The following is a 17,537-nucleotide window of genomic DNA, read 5'->3' as shown; positions in this document are numbered from 1 at the left end:
ATGTGTGGGTGGCGGAATGCGAACAAGCAAAGAAATACAAGGAGAGTGTCTTGGAAAGCAGTGGCAGTCAAGTACAATCCAACTATCCTCTCGAGATACGTATTCACGACCCTCAAGTTGTAAGAACTAAGGGTCGGCCAAAAAATGCTACAAGGTTTAAATCTCCAGTGGAGGCCTCTCAATCTCAACCCAAGCAGCAAAGGACGTGTAAAAAATGTGGAGATAAATGCCATTATGCTACCACGTGCAAAAACATACCCGAGGAAGTGGTATGTTTTTAAATCTCAATGTGTTTCTAATAATTTTTTCCAAATTGGAAGGTTTATAATATGTATCTCATATAGATGACTACAACGAAGGTTGTATAGGAAGAGGTTAGAGTTGGCGAGGAGGAGGACCACCGTTGGATTGCACTAAGTAAGTGTTTACAATCAAATCTACTTCTAATAGATTTACTGAAACAATCATAATGCCTCTATTCTTTTTAGTTAAAACTCGTGCAAAATGATTGGCCATCATTTTTTATCTGTGTGCCATATCTTGTTTCACTTCTAATAGATTTTTGTGTACCGCTAATGAATTTTAATCATTCATTTGATGCAGGTCAGTAGAAGAGGTCGGAAATTGGTCACCGAAGCTTTGGTGCAGATGATTTTTTTTGTTCACCTGCTGTTTGGAACCTACAACATTTTTTGTTCAAGGAGAAAAGGACAATTAGTAAGAACACATTTTTGCTATACTTCCACTTCAACAATTGGAAATAATATTCACATTTTTGTTCACCTGCTGTTTGGAACCTACAACGGTTCAACTGGTGCTTGGAACCTACAATTGGGAAGTTAATCCAAACAACTGGCAACTACAGTGGTTGTTTTTTTGTTTTTAATTATGTATGCAATTGTACCCAATTTTTGGGATTTTCAATGTAAACATTTGGTAAATATAAACAGGGTGCCTTTTGGAATGTAAACAGGGTGCATTTTAGATGTGAATGTAAACATGTGGAGAATGTAAACAGGGTGCCAATCTAAGAATATTGTCAAAAATTTTCATATTTAGAGTGGAATGTAAACAGGCTGTTGAAAATATCATCGCCCAATTTTTCATTTGCCTTTAAATTGTGGAAATAAAAAAATTCTCGGGAAAATTTCATATGGGTGAGATAAAATTTGATGACCTATATCTAACCCATATAAAATATATCTGCGAATGTGTTTTCATTGACAGAATTAAGGGCTGGGATTGGTATCCTACTTCGATTTTGCCCAATTTCTGACATTTGGTTCAGAATAATGAACTGAATCAAGATGCGGAAATGACACCGGGGTGAAACTAAGAGGTGGTATTTTCATTCCCCGTAGATTCTAATGATTTTTTTTGTGCCCATCTCTCACAACTGTCCGCACTATATTTCATGGAATACTTTTCATGTAAACAGGGTGCCTTTTCATTGTCAAAAATTTCCAAGTGGGTGCCTTTTCTAAGAATATCTAAGAATATGTAAACAGGGTGGAATGTAAATAGGGTGCCTTTTCATTATCAAAAATTTCCAAGTGGTTCGATTCAGTTTCTTCATTCAATCCTTTCTTGATTTTGTGTTCTGGGTTTTTGATCTTTCACTTTGGGGTGGTAGATTTTGCCTCTGGCTTGGTTCTTAATGGTTTTTTAGATGGCAACCTGGAGAGGGATTTTCGAGTTGTTGTCCTTGCTTTGGAACCCATCTCTTATTTTTGAGATGGCTTGGTGCCTAATGTGGAAGGAAACCACCTCTTATTGATCTGAATTGTTTAGTTGATAGTCCTTGCTTTGGATCTTCTATGGCCCAAGAATCACAGCAAATCATGCAATACAATTGCTTATATGGAGTTTTTGACAGCCAAGATCAGCAACAAACAATACAGTATTAAAGATTGCATTATGAGCATGATTTTAGACAACTGAGGATTCAAAACAAGTCTAACCAAGTGAACAACTTAGACAGCTGAGAATGTAAACTGAGGACTCAAAGCATTGGACTGTGGTTAAAGCATTTACAAGTGCAACCATGGTGAAAGCATATGAAGCTTACAACTCTACAAGCAAAGCATTACAAGAGATGATTATGATTGAGACTCTTTCATTCTTCCTACCTCACTTAGTGCTACATTCATAAAAAAAAACAACAACAAGGACAAAAACCACAACACCCATAACTTTAATCCACCCAGTTTCATTCTCGACCACTTTAATGGCTTCACGTCCCTGTTGCACCAACACCTTCAATTCAGCAACCCCGTTATCCAACCTTTCGACCACTTTAATGGCTTCATGTCCCTGTTGCACCAACACCTTCAATTCGGCAACCTCGCTCTCCGACCTTTCGACCACTTTAACGGCTTCACGTCCCTGTTGCACCAACACCTTCAATTCGGCAACCTCGCTCTCCAACCTTTACAGACGTTGATTTGCAATCATGTTGTCCCTCCTCAAACGAAATTCGTTGTCGTCAACATCATTTTGACACCAACGGAAATACTCACACTTCTTGATGCCAAGTTCCTGTGTGTTGTATGAGCTTTAGGAATTTGAAATTTGGTCAAGAAATAAAATCACACGTATTGAAACGTATTGAATTTTTACTTACAACGAATCCACATGTGTAGTAGGGCCGTCCTCGTTTTCCATTCTTATCTGACTTAGTTATTCTGATACAAGCTTTCGTTTGACACTCACAATTCACCACAGTTGAACTACCATCACTCTCGGTAGACGACGCCATTGATTAATCTTAACTATCTGCACAAAAAAATCACGGATTTCATCATAAGTAAAAGAATTGGTTACGTATATATAAATAAAAATTTAGGGAATCAAGGATGACGTATTAAACATCGATAACTTTAGATCATGCCAAACCTCATGAATGAAGAAGAATTGGTTAGGCATCCTTAAACCTCTCAGCTATTAAGAAATGAATAACAATATCAATAAAATCACAATGATTTGGATGTAAATAAGGTTTCATTGCGGTCATGGAATCATAATCAGAACATATCCCATATTTCCACTTCAAATGTCACAGAAAATTCATAAAATGATGTTCACAAAAAATCCCCTTTGAAACCCACAAAAAATAAACAACATGAACAGAACATCCATTGAATGATGTTCACCAAAAATTCAGAACATATGTATGAAAGAAACAATAGCAAATGAGAAGACATGTATGCATCATCATGAGGAGAGACACATGAAGAGAGACAAAGCCATTTTTGCATTGTATCACCATTTTTGAACAATGCATCATCATGAGGAGAAACACAACCGATCCAAGTGAAAGCCCTTTCAATTTCTTGATTAATGACAGCAGCCAAACTTCATTATAAGATTTTTGAACCAATTAAAAACCACCCACTCTCGTTAATGTTGTTTAACAAGGTAGAATCGTGGCCAGAATTCTTTTAACCCAGCCAAACAACTAGGAACTTTGAGCCATTTACCTTGGCTCATATCAATTTATGATAGTTTAGTTCTGATTTACCCTTAGGAGCTATCTCTTCACTGTTTAATGAAGGTTTCCAGTCTATATACTTCTCAATTTGGGGCTTTGCTTAGGTACCCAAAAAACCAGGTTTTAAGTGTGCAAATGAAAAATATGAAAATCCAAATCCGAGACAAGGGAAAACAAGGAAACTTGGTTTTTTGCATGCTTAAAAACCAGATTTTTTTAGGCTTAAAACATGTCCTCAAAACCAGGTTTTGTTAGGCCCGTTTCTTCCTCTTTTAGCATAAAAAAATGGAAAAAGAAAGAAAGGGATGGAGAAGGACTTACCTGGGGAAGGAGATCCTCACCTGAGGAGATGAGGGCGACGGTTTCAGTGAGGAGACGAAGAGAACGAGGGTTTGTCTTCGTAGAGGAGAGAACCCCTGCACATGTCTCTGTTTCGTTCTAAGAGAAGAAACCTAGTTATTTTTTGCTTTTGTTTTTCTTATAAATGTACGTTTCAGATGGTTTTAATCCAAGGGCTGTTGTTGAAAGGCGCAACACAAGTCACTAGTGTGTAGAGAACTCTCTACACATATGTGTAGGAACCGTTTCCTTATATATATATATATATATATATATATATATATAGAGAGAGAGAGAGAGAGAGAGAGAGAGAGAGAGAGGGAGAGAGAGAGAGGAAATGGTTTGTGAGCAGCAGCTCAGATAAGCTTATCTGAGCAGGAGCTCACAAACACCTGTGGCCCCACATTTTTTGGGGGATCCAAAGTAGTCATTTGGAAGGCCCCTCCATGGATAGAGAGTGTACCAAAAATCAGCCCTATAGGATCATCATGACCCTGCCATTTGTGGAGGGAAAAATTGGGTAGAAACGGTGTCTGTCCATTTCCCCCTCCACCTTTGATTGGGTCAGGATGAACCTATAGGGCTGATTTTTGGTACACACCCTATCCATGGAAGGGCCTTCCAAATGAATGCTTTGGATCCCCCTAAAAAATGTGAGGCCACATGTGAGCTCCTGCTCAGAAAAGCTATCTGGGCAACTGCTCACCAACCATTCGCTCTCTCTCTCTCTCTCTCTCTCTCTCTCTCTCTCTCTCTCTCTCTCTCTCTCTCTCCACACACACACAGTAGGATGAAGTAGAAGCTGCTTTCCATCTTGACTTAGGCAATACATGGTGGTAAGTAAAATTAGGCATGCAATTGTGCTAATTGCCAGGATGACTTCTCTCTGATCAATGACTTTTATCTTTCACTAAGGTCTTGGAAAGGACATGATTGTAATTATAGTTCTAGGATCCACCTAGAGAGCATATTGTTTCATAGGATCGAAGTTACAATTGCATTTTTTTTATGGAGAAATTGCATTTCTTGGGGCTAGGCATGTAGCTTAGTTGTTGAGGCTTTGTATCTCAACCTTGAAGTCGTAGGTTCGACCCCAGCTTACCTACAAAACAAAAAAATTTGCATTTCAAAAGAACCCCTCTTTTTATAATTGCCCTCTAAGAATTGAAAGACAAATTCAAATATGGCAAAAAAATAAAAACTCTCACGGTATTCTTGGATGAAACCAGAAATATTATCGTGCATAAGATCTACTTGTTTTGTACCTTTTAAATTTCTTCACTTAAGAAGAAAAAAAAATGCAATATTCAACGGATGAGGAATGAAGTTCCTCTCCATATAAATGGATTCCTCTTTACGATATGTTTCTCTAGGAAGGCTAAGAGATTGATCAAAACCACTTCAGTCTCAAACATATTTGGAAAATCCAATGGAACAACGACATATTATCCCAACTTCTAGGGTGACATGTAGAATAGTAAATATATCTTCGACCAAATAAAACGTAATCATATATTCTAAATTTTTTGGTAGGTATCAGATCTTTATTACTATATAGGGACTGTTGATTTGTGGAGATAGCTTCAGTGTCCCTCTTAACGGAAACATAGCTCTGTAAAAATGGTGGAAATTATAAATACACCATGTATTCAATCTCAAATTGCTGATTTGATCAATGTTTTTCAACTATCTTAGTTTGAGTTTCTGCTGCTTCAAGTTTCTCTTTCACTATATGCTGATAGAGGTTAGAGTAGCGAATTACATGAAGTCAAAATAATCGCTTTATGTAATGTCGGTAAATCCTTTATCAGTGGATATATTTTCTGACAAAAAAATTTTCCCTTTAAAAGACTTATTATTCGCGGTCATAAATACTTGTACAATTATTTATCTTTACCTATGGTTATGACCGTCAGTAAAAGTAAAAATATTTAAAAAAAAACATACACCGTAAAATTTGACAATAAGTAATGCACTTTTTACTTAAAATAAATATATAAATTTACAAGAGAAATCATATGATGGCCGACAGTGAGAATGTAAAGGGCGGAAGGAGACAAAACCTGCTGCCTTGGTTTTTAAACCAAGGAAAAGTCAAAACGGGGCTTTCTCTTGGATTTAAAATCAAGGGAGAGAGTTTTTGTCTCTCTCTGCCCTTTATATTCACAGTCGGGCATCATATAATTTCTCAATTTACAATAATCGAAATAATAGGAACAACTTTTAAACCATTCCATTCGCCATAGTTATAATACAAACTACTCCCTTCAATGGTGTAACTTTCTTTTATGACTGCAATTAAATTATTTTGAACAAAATTAGTATAAACCAACTATGTCACACTCACAAGCATACCACATTCTATGATGTGCCCATTGATTCACAAAGATTTTATCATCAACAGGAATTTGAAAACGAGAAGAATTTTGTAGAAAGTTTCACTTTTCTACTATGTTATTTTCATGTGTGAAAAGGAACAAAGATAGAAAATTGCATTTCATAAGGAGAAGAAGCCAGCAACAATCATTTAGTCACAGCTTAAGGCAGCTCTAAAAACTTTGAGTTAATAGTTTCGATTGACAAAAGGGATTCAAGGCCATTAGCAAGCTTCCATAATCTGATCTTGCTGTGTATGGGCACTCTATTGATGTTCAATAAAAATGATGATTTGATGTGGGTTCTTAAGAGGCAAGAAGAAGAGAAATAAGAACACAAGAACACATCCAAGAGGAGGAGAAGAAAATGGGAGCAAAGCTCAACCCAATTGATATAACATCAATTACATAAGTTAATCTAAATCCAAAATCCCCTCTAAAGATGGTTTCTAACCCTTTAAATAAAAGAAAACAATATAAAATTCGTTCAACCTTCTCCACTAGCTAACTTAGGGACTTACATAACATTAATTGCATTGGAACGCACTATCTTTGACTGTTTTGGGAACCCACTGACACAGTCTACTAGAACTACCATAACTTTTTAACTACTTGTCCAATTTTTGAGCAGAAGTACTTGTTGAAAATATCTCAAAAAGACCTAAAATGTAGTTTACCACTTTCCATGATTCTTCCATTTAAAAGCCCAAAAGTTAGGTTCAAAACGGTCCAGAAACATTACTGCGGGAATGCACCTTAGAACTCTACCAAAACCACCTAGGCATGACTTGCTGCCATGTTGGCACTGCATCATCATCTCCGAGTGAGAAAGAACTCGCCCACAAGTTCTCATTAAGCTCTCCATGATAAGTTGTCAAGTCTTTAACATTGAAAGTTGGGTGAGTATTGATATTTGGGGGATCTTAATCTTGTATGCATTATCCCCAATTTTCTCAACCACTCGAAAAGGGAGATTCGCACGATCTTGAAATTTGCCAAACCTCATTTGTTCAAGAAAACCCGCCTTCAAGTTTTGAAGTATTGAAGAATGTTCATCAATTGAAACTTCCGAAGATCAAATCCCGCTTCATAATCTCTATGACGAACTAATAAGGTTTGTAGATTTTGACCATGTTTGTAAATATCCATGGTGGGCTTTAATGTAGGATCGAATAAAAATAGATCAATGTAATTGGACGAAATAATTGATGTAATTCTTTTCCATTCACCCATCTCTTCAATACCCATCGGTTCACCAAATATGCAATCAAATCCAATTTCTTTGGTGATGGATTCATGAAGTTGCCATTGAAGTTCCTTGTGCTCCTCATAGCTTTAATAACAAGTAGAGCATCGGATGTACCATTCTCCTTGGTCTCTTGATCAAATTCGTTCTTTGAAAGAAAAAAGTTACTCTCCTTGAACCATTCAATCCGATGGGGCTTTAGATGAGGCTCGGTTTGGAGCTTGCGCTTGCTTGCCATTTTATTCGAAACAATATTTTCTTTATGTTGTATGTCATCTTCTTCATCATATATGGGCTGATTTGAACCATCAACAAAATCCTTATCATTTTCTTCATCACCTAAGGCTACCACTTGCCTCTTTAGACAATCTTTGTAACGATGGCCAACTTGACTACACTTGAAACAAGTAGATTATTGGGACGATTGGGCTGATTTCCAACTTAATGTGTAGGAGCTGATTTTGTAGAATTTTTGTTGAAATGTTGGGGCCTTGACTTTGCACTTCCACCATGTGAAGATTCACCTTCGCAAAAAGGATAGAGGCTACGAACATTAACAAACTTCTTGATACCTCGACGAGCAAGTTTAGCCTCCACCTTCAAGGCTAGTTGATATGCATCATTGACCCTCAATGATCGATGCATTTCGACCTCATCACGAATAAGAAACTTCAAACCATTAACATACCTTGCCATAAGTTGATCTTCACCCTCTTGAATATCATTATGAGACATGAGTTTGTAGAACTCTTCGGTGTAGTCCAAAACACTCTTGGATCATTGGCATAGGTTGTTGAATTGAGAAAAGATAATTTGGGAAAAATCCAATGGGAAATTTTTTTTCTTAAGCCTTGACTTCATCTTCTCCCAAGAAGAAATCTTATGCTTTCCTTTGTGGATTCTCATCTCTTCAACTTTATACCACCATGTTGAAGCATAGCCACGAAGCCTTGTAGCCACAAGCTTCACACGTTGGCTTTCGGGTGTCTCCTTGTAATCAAAGAACTTCGCAATGTCACTAAGCCATTCAAGAAACTCTTCGGGTTTAAAATGAACATGGAACTCCGGGAAATCAATTTTGACAGAGTCAAAATCACAATAGAACCTTCCCAACCTAGCCTTATGTAGACACCCAATTTTGTCAAGGAAATATTAATGATAGGTGACGCGAGGAAGAACCTTATGACGAGTTCCAGAGCACCGGTTGTGTTTTTCTCAAATCTCTCTTTAGGGTACCGAACGATTTCTGAAGGCCATTTTAGACTGCCAAAGGCCTGTTTTAACACAACACCCGTCTTTTTCGGCAAACCAAAAGCATGTCTACGCAGCACCCGCCTTTTACAGCATAAACCGGTAAGTCCGTCCGCACACGGTATTTCCAATCTGTAGGTGAACCTAGGGCCCGAAACTCTCTTTTAGGGCCCAAAGGACACCTGTCTCTCGAAAGCACCAAATTTCTAGCTCATTGGAAAGCCCTGAACATAAGGAATCCAATGAACCTGCCCTAGTGCGAATTGGAGTCTAATCGGAAGAGATATGGATGATCGAATGTATCGATAAGGGACGAAAACCACCGCCACTATAAGCCTGTTTAAACATAGCAAATGCCCTTTTTAGCGAACCCAAAGCCTGTCTACACAGCTGTGGACCCCGATCCGAGAGAGGCGGGAGACGAGCCCCCACGAAGAAGTCTCTCTCTACAGATCATCCACGTGAATGGAGAGCTCTACCAAGGAACTCTCAAAAGAAGTGCCCCTCACAGCATGAGTGGCGATACAAAGGGAGATACCTCTCGATTCGGGGACTAGCCCAGATTCGAGGCGTACCTTAAACAAAGAAGAGTCGCCATCCAAGGAAGTAGGCCCTGGATCCCATACTATGCTCTGTTGCAACGGATAACCAGAGATATAAAAAGAAGGTTCGTGCCTGGTTACGAATTTGGAAGGTCCGAAGAGCACCTCATCTGCCCAAGTGCAAACACCTAGTCTCTTATGCCATTTATTTATTGATTTTGAAGAGTTTTGGGCGAAAGTCATGTGAAATGGGAACATATATCTCTGAGAAGACGTCTACCTAATCATGCATGTTTCGGAGATGAATAATAAGCATACACAAAATAAATGAGAGAAGTGTCACCTAGGAATAGCTAGGTTATGAGTGTCATACCTAATTGGTGTCTAAATTCTGGTATACCAACACATGCATGCTACAGCTAAAGGTATAAGGTCTGTACATAAAAGTAAGAAAACACAACAAAACACACAACACAATTCAACTCTATACACGACTCGACAAGACAAATCCTAAAACTCTAATGCAATACTTGACTCGGACCAGAATGGCCATCCACCCTGGCTGCTCTACGTATCTCGGCCCCGGGAAGAATCAGAATCAACGTAGTTCGATGACCTATTCTAAACTATGATGCCTAACCATCTAAAACCGCTATCCTAGACTCGATCCACTAGACTCGACTGATTTTAAAGCTTTTTGTGCGATTGCTTAAATTCAAGTGAATTGTAATTTTTAGGACTCTCTATATGCCTTAACTAATGCAAGTTGATTAGCCTTAAGCTAATGCAGGTGGGCTCTATATCCTATGTGTATCTAGGCTGTGCATCCTAATGAAAACCATGGGCTGACTATATACTTCCTAGTCTAGCCATCAGTTCGACTAAATGTCTAACCCATCAACTCGAGGCCTCCTAACTTTAGGGACACTCACACGACAGGACACACCATATCAATACAAATTAGGACTGCCTCCTAACTCTAAAACACCCCAAATATCTAGGACAAATTCCTAACTTTAGGGGAAGATCTTTTTGAAAAGGTTTTGAAGAAGCTTTGTATTTTTGGAAGGTTTGAAATGCTTATTTTTTTAAAGGTTTGGCTGGACTTGGGATATAGATCCCAAGCTGCACTACGTACCCTGTGGAAAGGGATCAAGCCAATGTAGTTCAGAACAGAATGTCCTAACTACTCTAAGACTCAAGACTTTTGAGATTTTTGATTTTTTCAGATGTTTTTCAAGTGTTTTTGTTCTTTTTAACTCAAGAAGACGGACTCATATCATCATAAGGGTAAGACAGACTCTTGATATCCCGCAAAGGTTGGACAGCATCCTATGCTTTGCGGGGGAATTGGACAGAATCACGGCTCTGCAAGGGTTGGACAGCATCCTATACCTTGCAGGAGTGGATAAAAATCGCTTGACTTGATGAGAGGATAGACAGAATCCTAGACCCCTATGATGATAGGACTGACTCCTGAAACTGAAGGACTGACTCTCTAACTAAGGACATACTCCTATCTAGAGAACAAACTGACTCCTCGACCAGTGGATAGCACTAATGAGACAAGGCATGTCTCCTAGAAGAGAAGGATAACTGGGGCAAATGAGACCAAGTCTGTCTCCTATGGGGAAAAGCTAATACTAATAAGATAAAGCATATCTTCTAGAAGAAAATGAGATAAAGGGTGATAGAAAGACTAGGTCAGTCTCCAAGATTCAGAGATGGCCTCTAATGAGACATGACATGTCTCCTAAAACCAAAGGATAATTAAGGCTAATGAGACAAAGCCTGTCTCCAAAGGGTTTGAATTTTCCTACATGAGACATAGCCTGTCTCCTCAAAGGGGTGGGCTCAAAATGACTCTTTCATCACCCTTGCAATGGAAAGGAGAATCAAAATATCCAAGATACATGCCTAAAAGACTTAGATAGTCGTCTAAATGAGAGGGGAAAGCGCTATTTGGACTTAGTTAATCCCCTAAGGATGGGCTTGGGCTAACGCCTTTATCGCCAATACGATGAAGAGGGCCACTAAGATCTAGGGATTTACGTCTAAAGAACTAGGAAAGCCTTCTAAAAGAATAAGGGAAAAACTATTGAGACTTAGTTCTACATGCTTATCCATTAAATATAGTTACCAATGACTTCCTTAAGGCCAACACAAAGAAAGCAAACTATAGATATAGGAACTATCCAAATATTTAAATTCTGAAATATGTAATAATTTATGAAAAACAGAAGATAGAAAAGGGTGGAAATATCATATCTCATATCAAAACCAAAATGCCCCTTTTCTTTCATACACATGACTTTCATGAACTAATGTAGGAACCTCATAAATGTGCATCACAGACATACTATCTTTTCAAATACTTGGACTTTTTAAAAAAAAATAAAAATAAAAATAATGATGTCATCATAACCATGTTTTATTAATTATACCAATCCAGCTTGTCTATTTAAAAGAGTTATCCAATAGATTCGAACAGTATCACAAGGTGTAAAATCATTTAGCCAAGTTGATCAAATTAATATAAAGCATCTGCCCATGTGTTGGGAAGTGACGTGGGTCCTGTAAAGGAACAATAGCTTTATGCCAAAGATGGGGAGCCAAATTGGGTGGGTATACCAACATAATGGATGATAGTGATGGAACTAAAAATAAAAGAATGAATGATCAAATCATTGAATCATTAATCAGCCGTACATGACTAGATATGGTAGCCTTGTGCATGAAGCATAACATGGTTGAGCTTAAGAATATAACAGATTATGAGAATGCTCTAAAGAGAAAATAGAAGTCAAATGGGATAAGCCGAATAACTGTAACTAACAAAACATGCCACAAGTGATATCAATGCTCGCAGGTATCATATTTTTTTTAGCATTTAGATAATCATTACGGATTATTGCTACTTTCATTTTATCAACAAGTTACTACTATCTTCATTTTACCAACATGTTATTGCTACTGAATAAATATTGAAGCATGATAACAATGGACTTATACAATCTTTAAACTACCCAGACATTGGACTGCACATGTATTGTGCTGAATTGTGCTATAACAGGGGGCATAACTGTATTTTCTCCCTCTTCTCCCTCCTCTTTATCTTTATAGCTATTATTTTAACAAGAAAATTCTAGTTTATAGTAGTTATGGCAATTAAAGCAAACGGCTTGTCCATGAACAACTAAGCCTGACAGTGCAAACACTAATGACCAAAATGCTATCCCAATTCATAAAATGCACAAAAACAGGAACTGAACTTGAGAATGGTTTATCACTACATTGTGAGACAAATATCGAATTTATAGGCCCTTGTACTTCAACAGCAGCACCAACATGTCCACTATATTGCAACAATAGCACTATACTTATCTAAATTAATTGGATTGCAGAGCAATTAAATTTTTAACATGAGTAGCCCCCTAAATAACAAGAAAATGAATTTCAAGTAAGGACAATTAGAGGCATGCATTCATACAAATTCTGTTAATAGGTATTCATAATGCTCTACTTTGATAAATTCAATGAAAACATGGCCTTCAAATAGGAAACAAAAGCAAATCACAAACCTCACTCTATCATGGCAAGCATGTACAGGTTACATCTAGAAAAAGTTTAGATAGATATTTCATGGAACAATATCCACAAGCAAGATGTTCCTAATTTAACCAAACTAACCTATATTTTTTTAACAGGGCACTCAATAATCTCTTAAAGAAATGAAATAGGTATTAAATGGTAAAAATCATTTCTGCAACCATGAGGATACAAAATGAAATAAGTACTCCCTTCCTACAAGTCATATAAATAGAAGAATTATCTCGATAATAACATCCTCATGATCCATTCGAATATTACCTTATTCCTCAAAAGAAACTCTCAATTTGCTTCCACATCTTTTCCGAAACAAACTATAAAATTCACAAATTGATAACCACATAATAATGATAAAGTATGAAATACAAATTCCCTATCAAGGATCATTGACCAAAATCAACTTCAGCCCCTAAATTCATCTTAAAAACCTCCAACCCTTAGCTTATCATTCAAATATATATACAAACACTCATAAGATCAAAGAAAAAGAAGAAGCAAACAACAGTACTTGAGAGACCTTTCATAGGAAGCAAAATAAAAGCGGCAGGAACTTGATTCAAAGAGACCTCAAATAGATATAAAAAAAATGCAACAGTAATCTTAGTTCAAGTTATGCTCTTTTAGAGGTCAAATTTTAACAGATGCTCCATAAGCGCATATGATTAAACATCAAAAGATATAAGAATCCAATGAAGTGGCAGCAATTTCATGTATATAATTCCCATGTTATATTCCTAACAAAATAATTCTACATATTCAGCAAGAAGAACATGAAGGTAAACTAATATTATTTCATGTGTAAGTTTATAAATGACAGTTCAAAATTAGACAAATAATTATGCCTAACCATATCCATATTAACTTTCTAATCAAAAGAAATTTGTTTTCATTATCAAAGATGAGGACTTGTTATTTGTATAATTTTCATAAGTTTCAAACAATAGACTGAACCACTTTTAACAGAATACTTTAATTAAAAACTCAAAAATCTCAACCATTCTGCAAAGAATGAAGCTAACTGGATGTATACAAACGCCAAGCTACAGTGAAATTAGTGTTATATCATCATATAAAATCACTATCTCATTTCATTACTCTAGCTTAAATATCCTAAAAATTTATCATCAACATTCAATTTATCTATAACCTCATTATTCCCTGTACACAACGCATTTTTAGAAAAATAGAACAAGAAATCAAATTTTTAAGTATGAATGACCCAAAATCTTAAATCAATCTTTGATCATAATAGAATCGTAATAGCCGAAGTCATATTTTGAAGATAAATTATAAATCCGAACAAAGTACTCCCATTTTAACTTTTTAATATAAGCAGATTTTAAATTCAAAGCTCCAAACATGAATTTCTAAAAAAAGAATACAGATCCTTGCTTATAATCTTAGTTAAAGTTATAATAACTTATCTTTAGCTTAAAATTAACTCAATTTATGAAAATTACTACAAATTATCAAAGAAAATTGCAATTCTTTATCTGACAGACATCTTAAAAATACAAATCGTGTAGAAATTTTTATCTAAAAAAAAAACTAGCAGATCATGTATTTCAATAAACTTTAAAGAAAAGAACAGATTAAATACTTCTTTTCTTAGCTAATAATGAAAATTGACGAAAAATCGCTCCAAAAGATGTATAGATGCTTAGATCTCCTCTTCCTTGAACCGTTTCAAGGTGCAGATTTAACAATTTTACTAGTGCAGAGAGTAATTCACCTTTTTACTCTTGTCTTTCTCTTTTTCTCTACTTTTCTTTCAGATTATCTTGAATCTTTACTGAGAGAATCAAATCCTAACGGAGCTTGCAGATCTTCCTTCCTTTTTACACTCAACGAACTTTGATTGACTCAAATGCACAGACTAAGGGTTTAATGAACAGATCTAAGGTTTTGAAGAACAGATCTAAGGTTTTGTGAAAACTAGGGTTTCTAAAGTGATAACACAGCGAAATCAACAGATTCAAAGAAGAATAAGAAGAAGAACAATAGAAATCTCATGATCAGAACTTGGCTGGAGCTAAGCCGGAGATCGATCGGAAAGAAAAAAATGGGAATTAGGGTTTGGGATTTGGGGAAAGCTCTCGCTCTCTCTCCTTTTCTTTCTCTCCAATTTTTTTGTTAGAAAATCAGATCCCCCTTTTTGCAAATGATTTTTTTTATTTTTATAAGAAAAATAGAGTGGTGATATTGGCACTACCGATATGTATGAGCGCGCGGTTGCGCAAAAACTGATAAGCGCACGAACGAATCATGTCTTATCTGGCCTAGGATCAGCCCTCTCTAGGATAATTCGCCCCCCCTTTCTGCGTATTTGTACTACAACTTTGCTTGACTCGTTTACTAGGTAAATGCGCTCAGATTTCGACGAAATTTTGCAGGGACTTTGGTGGGACCTTTACCTAGCTTAGGGTAAAGTTTGGGACCCTAATTCATTGATTTGATGGGGGGTTTTTGCATAAAATTGAGAGGTTTAGGGTCCGGTCAAAATGGGGTGTCTACAACAGCACCCGCTATTTACAGCATAAACCGGTAAGCCCGTCTGCACATGGCATTCCCAATCGGTAGGTTAAATTTGGGTTTGAAACTCTCTTTTGGCACCCAAACGACACCCTGTCTCTCGGAAGCACTCGATATCTCATTCATTGGAAAGCCAGAACACAAGGAATCCAACGGACCTGATCACGTGCAAAATGAGTCCAATCGTAAGAGATATGGACGACCGAAGTTTCTGATAAAAGATGAAAACACTACAAAACAAAACAGAGAAGAGACGAACTACTATCACGAGAACCGGGGACGACATCATCCACCTTTATGGGGATGATGTCATCCCCAATTTTGTCTTAGATGAATTCAATTCGTCCCAGACGAATTTCAATTAGTCTGTGTGGGACCCGATCCCGCGAGAGGGGTGCAAACCGCCTCCCTCTCTTGGTCTCTTGTACCCACGCGAATGGCGTGTGCCTTTTTATTATTAATATAAGTCATCTTTTTTGTGAACTTGGGATCACTAAAGCAATCCAAATTTCACGCAAAAGAGAATGATCAGAGTTGCCACCTAGGTAAGAGACCTAAGACCCATAAATGACTAGAAATCTAGATTCGTTACCTGATTACGAGAATGGAAGGTATGGAGAATTACCACCACATGCACCATTCTTGCCCGATAATCCGGTCTTCAATTCCAAAGTTAACTCTCTTGAATTTCTTTTAAATGGCTCATTTGAACTCTTTTGATGTGCGAACTATGTGACATGCATCTTAAAATATAATTTGAATATAATTCCTAAATGTGTATCTTGATTTTCTTGATTTGTTCGGATTCAATCTATGTGAAAATTCTCCTAAAATTCTACTTTGGGAAAAAATTCTAAATGATTTAATCAATTTAATTTAGGGTTTTAAATGAGAGAAGAAATAAAAAACTACCCCCAAAACCCCACTGATTGTGTGTTGAAGAAGAAGAGGAGAAATTCAAAAGCACTTTGTGTAGAACACTTGAGGAAGAAGAACCAAAAAGCACTCACAAAGGGGGAAACGAATTTCCTTGGGAGAGAGAAGAGTGGGACGAATTTTCAAGAGCCCCTCCAAGGGTTGGGTTGGTTGTTTATATAGAAAAAGTTAGGTTTGGAAAAGGAATAGTAATTTCCAATGTGAGAGCTCTTACCTTTAGCTAGTTTCCAATTTTCTTCTTTTGCTTTCTTTCTCTTTAGTTACTGTTGGATAAAATTTGTGTAGTGGTTGAGAAGAAGATAAGAAGATGCTTCAAGGCGCGTAAACGCTCTCCTTAAGATGATATTCGCCCCCACTAGTAGTGTGCAAAGGGGACCACGAACTCGTCTCCAAGATATAATGAAGCTCGGTTCCTAACCGATTGCTTGACGACGTTCTGCACTGAGCGGAATCAAGCCTGAATCACCTTTGAATTTTTTAAGTAATTGAGACCCAAGTGTTCTGTTTCTGCAAAAAACAGAATACTTGAAGAGAACTTCTAAAACAGTAAAAACAGAAACTTTGTAGGGGTTTAGAGAGAGAGAATTGTGTTGGAAATATCAATTTTGGGTATGCCAAAGTAGAAATCCGAATTCTATCTGGAATGAGGATTTTCTACTGTTTTTATAGAGCTTCTGATGGCTTTTCGCGTTGGAAAACACCCTTTCTAGACATCCTTTCAGCGGGTTTGAATTCTGACCATTAGATCGTGTCTAATCGAGACTCTACGGCTCAGATCTATCCTGGAGTGACTGTTGGCTTGTGTAAAAACCTTTCCAACTCCGAACTGCTAGATTGCCCATCCATGGTACAGATCGCACCCTTTGGGCCTTTGACCATTGAGTAGATGGGAAACCATCCAACGGTCATCTGCCACTAGTTGTTACACTATGATCTGACGCTTCGGATCGCACCCGCTCATGCACTATCCATTGGAGCCCCTAGGCTTGTTGGGCCAACTGTTGGGCCCGAACTCTGGCCCAACCCGACCGAACCATTCGGTCTACTCACTTGACCGATCCCAGTCGATCTTGATCCAACGGTCCGGATCAAATCGGGAAAAATGAAAGGCTCCAATCGCACCTCGCTACGATGCGGCGTGCACCTAAAAAAGTGCCAATAAAGCGCCACTATACGCCCTATAGCCCATTGCCCATTGCCCACGCTGCGCGCGCGCG

At 37.4% G+C, this 17,537-nt stretch overlaps 2 long non-coding RNA genes across 2 annotated transcripts in view; both read right to left on the bottom strand.

Annotated features, from left to right (window-relative positions):
• Nucleotides 1–2,026: 2,026 nt before the first annotated feature.
• LOC143880193 (uncharacterized) lies at nucleotides 2,027–4,001 on the bottom strand. Its single transcript, XR_013251544.1, has 3 exons — nucleotides 3,812–4,001; nucleotides 2,624–2,775; nucleotides 2,027–2,538 (listed from the first exon to the last, which is right to left on the bottom strand). It is a non-coding gene; the product is annotated as an uncharacterized LOC143880193 (long non-coding RNA).
• A 708-nt stretch (nucleotides 4,002–4,709) lies between these two features.
• Nucleotides 4,710–17,537, bottom strand: part of LOC143880192 (uncharacterized) — a 50,427-nt gene continuing 37,599 nt past the window's right edge. The window contains exon 2 of the long non-coding RNA XR_013251543.1: nucleotides 4,710–4,931. This is a non-coding gene — a long non-coding RNA (uncharacterized LOC143880192). The remainder of the gene's footprint in view (nucleotides 4,932–17,537) is intronic.

The sequence above is a fragment of the Tasmannia lanceolata genome, unplaced genomic scaffold (genome assembly GCF_043159265.1).
Source record: "Tasmannia lanceolata isolate RefF3 unplaced genomic scaffold, GAP_Taslan_0.1 ptg000006l, whole genome shotgun sequence".
In the NCBI taxonomy this organism is placed as follows: domain Eukaryota; kingdom Viridiplantae; phylum Streptophyta; class Magnoliopsida; order Canellales; family Winteraceae; genus Tasmannia; species Tasmannia lanceolata.
The sequence above is the reverse complement of the archived record's forward strand: the minus strand, read 5'-3'. Positions and strand labels throughout refer to the sequence as shown.